The sequence below is a fragment of the Ananas comosus genome, linkage group 5 (genome assembly GCF_001540865.1).
Source record: "Ananas comosus cultivar F153 linkage group 5, ASM154086v1, whole genome shotgun sequence".
Classification (NCBI taxonomy): Eukaryota; Viridiplantae; Streptophyta; class Magnoliopsida; order Poales; family Bromeliaceae; genus Ananas; species Ananas comosus.
In genome coordinates this window covers 67,660-73,659 of record NC_033625.1, presented here as the reverse complement: position 1 = coordinate 73,659, position 6,000 = coordinate 67,660, and the positions used below count along the sequence as shown (strand labels likewise).

Genomic DNA, 6,000 nt, shown 5'->3' with positions numbered 1-6,000 from the left:
TCTAACGGAATCGATCGTCGATTCGAAAATCCTAACATCGAAAACAACTTGGAAGCACGGAGGGCTCCGTGCTTCCAGAAGCATACCAACCCACTTAGCACCAATAGTTAGGTGCTATTGATAGTATTCCAGCCTAGTTCTATGTATATATACATACATATATATGTATGCATACATACAAGTATATGTATACATATCTACATATATATATATATATATATATATATATATATATATAGCAAGGTTGCTGTGCTCTCAGGAGCAAAGAGGCCTCCGTGCTCCTGAGCCATTTTTTATGATGAAATTTTCGAATCGACGATCGACTCTGTTAGACTTGATCTAGCGTATTTGAAGTTTCTAGAAAATAATTTTTACGATTTTTTGATATCATTTACCTAGTGATTGAAATGATTCAAAATCAATAATTTTTAATGGTTGATATCTGCCGTTTTCAAATTTAACGGTGTAGAAGTATTCAAATCAGATGAAATTTTGATACAAAATTCTTTATACTATCTACAACAAGATCAATATTACTGATCGAAAATTTTAGTGCTATATCACCACTTTTTATAGGATTTTTATTTTCAGCCGTTAAAAATTATTGATTTTGAATCCTTTTGATAGCTAGGTAAATGATATCGAAAAATCGCAAAAATTATTTTCTAAAAACTTCAAATACGCTAGATCAATCCAATGAGCAGATCGTTGATTCGAAACTCATATCGAAAACGACTCAGGAGCACAAGGAGCCTCGTGCTCTGGACAGCAGCATCCTGCTATAGTATATAATATATATTAATTAATATAAGAGAGAGGAGAGGGAACGAGAAGAGAAGAGAGAGAGAGAGAGAGCTAGTCTCCTATGATATCTATCATCCGAGCTTCCGATACAAAGTCCTCTTTCGATCTCAGGTGTTCAACATCAACGCATTCACACCGTTAGAAACTGATCTAGAGATTTAACTTTTTAGAAATAACAATTATTATACTTTTTCTACATATCTTACTTTATGATTAAACCATTTCAAAATGCAATTTTCAATCGCTTACTATGCGAGTTTGAGTTTAACGACTGAAAAGAATTTAAATTTTAGTTCAAATTTGATACAAAAAATACTTAACCCTGTCTAAATAAGGTAACATGTCTGATCTTGAATTTAAAGTGTTATATCTCAAATTAAAGATTATCTAATTCCACCGTCCATTTGACATAATTTAATTTACTAATTAAACGATGTCGAAAAAACTAAATTTTATTCCTAAGGAACTTCATATACCCTCGGATCATATTTTAATGCGTATGATCGTAATTGAACACACTCTAAGATAAAATTAAGACTAAGTAACTCGTATATAATAGTATAATGCATAATATATACGTATTATAGTATATATATATATATATATATATATAGATATAATTAATATATATATATATATATATATACTATATAATATATAATATTATATTATTATATAAGTTTCAGTCTGCTGCTATCTGTTGCCAACGGGCTCATATTTTCGCCCCATGGTATGTTTTAATGAGAGTATTCAAATTGACCAAGTCACACATCGTTAATCAGGATCTATACCACTCGAAGTATTTAGAAATTAAATTTCAAATCTTTTCAACATTATTAGCCTAATGATCAATAGGTTTCAAAATTTGTAATTTTAATGGTCAATAAAAAACGTTTTTTCGTTTAACGACGTAAAGATATTTAAATCAATTGAATTTTAGTTCGAAAATTCTTTATACTATTTAGAATAAAATCTATACTCTTGATCTTGATTATAAGACACCTATCATCACTTTTTAAAGAATATTCATTTTCAGCCATTCATTTTTGAGTCCACTTGACGGATAAGAAAACAATATCGAAAAAATATATAATTTAATGTTTACAAACTTCAAATGGTATAAATCATGTTCAACGATATCGTCGTCGATTTGAATACTCTATCATCAAAAAATAAATAGATGACAATAAAACCGATTTATTACCGATAGCGTTCTAACTCAACTTGAATTTATATATAATACAAGTAGCAAAGAATATAAATTTATTTAAAAAGATCACGAGACGCACGCAGTAGTATAAAATCTAGCCACTTTGCATAAATTATATGCTAGTGTTTCCATGGCATTATAGTACACAGACGGCGGATGATGAGAAGCAAATCAACTTAACGGGAAGGTTGGATTGATTGCAACTGTCTGATTGGTGACATCGTAATTCGACAAAGTAGTCGTAGGTCATTGGTCGTTCCACATGCATGCACTTGCTTGTTTTGAATACTTCAGTTCGGCGAATTTGAAATCCAATCGGTCTGTACACAACTAACAGCACATATGCTATCAGCCACACCGCCCGCCAGCAACTCTTCTCAAATAATTTTTTATTATTATTATATATATATATTGTCAAAAAAATAAATTAAACAGTAAAAAAATTTGATAGCATTAAGTACTTAGACTTCTTTTGAACTTGCAAAGAGATTATGTTACATGCGGTAAGAAAGTACATATTCTATTTATTTTCGTACGTAATACTGCATTCCGCATATCGCGCTGAGTCGGTTGTGATATATTTTCTGTGCTCCCACTTGAGAATGCAGAAACATATCTTATATACTTTTACCCCAATTCTATTTTATTTAAAAACGCCAGATGGACCTCAATATCAAATTAAACCTTATCGATAGTATTATAGCGGTACTCATTTATATAAAATTAGGCTAAAACATTATTAATAGCACAAAGTCATTGGTGCTATTAGGTTTTCAACCATTGAATGTTAGGATGATAGTGGTTCTCTAGGGTTGAGTGGATAGTTGGTTGAATAGTACACTCTAATGGATAGAAATGATTAAATGGATAAATCTAATAGTAAAAAACTTGATATATAGCTCCAAGTACTTAGTGTTATTGATAGTATTATAGCAGGACTCTCTCTCTTTATCTATCTCTCTATGAGATGTCATATCCTAATAATCTTACATCAGATAGGAATGAAAATATGATTGAGTATATAAAAGACTTAGACACTAGTAATAATAATTGAGTTTAAGCATTTTGGGTCGTTAGTTTGAGCCCAACAAATTATTGTTACTAGTGGGCCGGTTGTTACAAGAGAGAGTGAGTAGGGCTACGAGAGTATAGAACCCTTCGTACTCACAAGTTGTTTTCGATAATGGAGCTTCCGAATTGATGATCCAATTCGTTAAATATGATCTAAAGTATTTAAAAATTTTAAAAAATAAATTTTGTAATTTTTCAAAATCATAATAAAGTCCATCAAGCGGATATAAAATAAATGGTCAAAATCAAACGACGCCCTAAAAATGGATGATCGGACTCTTCAGTTTAAGATTAGAGTTATTGATCTTTATCTAGATAGTGAATAAAAATTTGTATAAAAAATTCAACCGATTTCAATTCTTTTACACTGTTAAACTAGTAAGTATGCCATAGCGGTCGTTAAAAATTATCAATCTTTTGATCGTAAGATAAATGATGTCAAAAAATTATAAAATTTGATTTTTTAGAAGTTTTAAATGCTCTAGATAATATTTAAGGGTATGGATCGTCAATTCAAAAGTTTTATCATCGAAAACGACTTATAAGTACGAAGGCGATTATCATACTCATAAGAGTATAGTAGCCCTATTGTCACGCCCCGGCACCGCCAATTTGGTCGGTTTGCGCACGCCGATAGACCGCCGAACGGACAGTACCTCCCCTATCCGTCCAAGGCTCAACAAAACAAGTACATTGAATTTCACATAAGAAAAACAATACAATACAGTTTTACGCGAGGACATATCACAAGAGCGAGAATATAAACCTAACTATTATAACATTGAACATTCACATTTTTACACCCATTTTTTTACTTTACAAACATGAATCTCTTTCCAAAATACAATTACATTTGCTTCCCAAATTACATTTACATTCTTACTTATACATAGGGCTACCTACACTTAGTGACCCAGCTATTTAGGGCGCAACGCTCGCCTCGATCTGGTGCTGCTCCGCAAATAGTGGCTCTGCAACAATAGGGGGTGAGAACTAAAAAAAGTTTTCAGTGGGTTCGGCCGCCGACTTCGCCAACTTTCCTATTAGGTCCAATAAGGCATAGTAATATAAGAGGAAATAGCAATGCCAGATATAAGCAACTGAATAGGTAGTCTACCACTACTAAACATACAGCATGCAACAATGACTACTACTATACCTTACAATAAGAAATGAATGTCATAGTTCAATATGTTCAACGATGTCCCTCACACACACTTGACCCAATAATTCTTGACCCAATCGGGCCTTCTTACAAGACCAAGCCTAACTCACAAGAATGTCATGATCGACCCCGTGCACACAACATGTGATCTCACTATGCTGACAAACTACATGAGATGCAACAATACAAGTAGCATAGGGTACAATATGGTCAATCAACTATCTCTTTTTTCTTTGACCCAATCATACCGGCTAACTCGAAGGTTGAGCTCAATTCACAACCAATTTCACAGATGAGGAGACACCCAGCTATGCTCATTCGGGACCGTCTGCTGGGTAGATACGTTAACCTAATGTGTGACAACTTCGGAGTTCACTGCTTGGGTGGAGCAACCACCACCAAGCCGACAGACGCTATGTGAGTATAGTCCAATCCTCTAAATTGAGGATACCCTACTAACTAGAGGTAACAACACTCGAGGATCCACCAATCCCTAGCATGGTCCAGAAGATCTATTTCAATCCCTCGCATGCTCAATAATATCATAGCACTAGATGTCACGCTACATATATATGCACCGATCCAATCTTTTCCTCATATACTCAAGAGTTTATTCGACTCATGTGGCGTACATCAATAGAATATACAAACACCACCCTAAGTGGACATAAGCAACTATACAATGCTTCGTGGACTATGGCTACACACTCATGCAATGACCCTCTCATGCATATCTTGTTATACCCAAACCATGGTTTCATTACTAGATTCACATTTATTTATCACAATGACATTTAGTGTCTTACTTGTCTCAATGTGCACTGCTTGTTTTCTATGTCCAATACATTAGCTTTTCTCTACATGTCACTAGGATTCATATATCACTAAATTCATGCATCCTAAATTCTGAGTTATCACCACATTTATTCATACATATACATCATAGGAGACATGCAAGTTTCTATAACAAGAAAATACTTGAACCTATCATACATTTTTAATATATATATATGCTCAACAAAGAGAATTAGACATAGGAAGAAATCCAACCATTCCGGAGAGCTCCACCCACCTTTGCTAATTACCAATTGCTAGGATTAATTTCCAAGCAATTTGATTTTCGACGCCGATTCATCTTGATCCAAGCCTAACGAACCAAATTCCGCAAATTTCTCAATCGGATGCCGTAACCTCGTCGTAATTTAAAACGAAGTTGTCCTCTGCGTCGATTTATCCTTCATTGAAGATTTTATAAGGTCAATTTAGTTCCAAATCCCTTAGGGACAAAAATCCTAAATCCAAGCCCTAGGTTTCATGAATTCTCAAGAACACTAAAATTTATGGTAAATCTTTACTTAATCTTGTTTAGAATTACATGGAGATATCAAATATACTAATTGTAACGGATTTAATACAAACCCTAACTCAAATACATGAAATCTCACCTTGGGCATCAAGGTTAAGAAATTGATCCATCATTGGAGAGCTCCAAGTTTCTTCTTCAAGCTATTTCCAAGCTTAATCTCCAATTTCTCCTCCAATTTTTTCTCTTTGGTGGAGAGATTACAAGAGAGGGAGAGACTGCTATGAGCTAAAGAGAAAGAGAGAAAGAGAGAAGACTCTAATCTCTCTCTCGTGCTGGACCAAAACAAAGGGGAAAGAGGCCATTTGTTACACATGTAGGTTCCCCAACAATTGCAACTTACAATTTAATCCAGTTCAAAATCTGATACTTTTTGTCGGAGCCCTT

At 33.7% G+C, this 6,000-nt stretch overlaps 1 long non-coding RNA gene across 1 annotated transcript; it reads right to left on the bottom strand.

Annotated features, from left to right (window-relative positions):
- On the bottom strand, positions 3,824 to 5,881 carry LOC109711058. The gene is made up of 3 exons (XR_002216498.1): positions 5,696 to 5,881; positions 5,323 to 5,485; positions 3,824 to 4,056 (listed from the first exon to the last, which is right to left on the bottom strand). It is a non-coding gene; the product is annotated as an uncharacterized LOC109711058 (long non-coding RNA).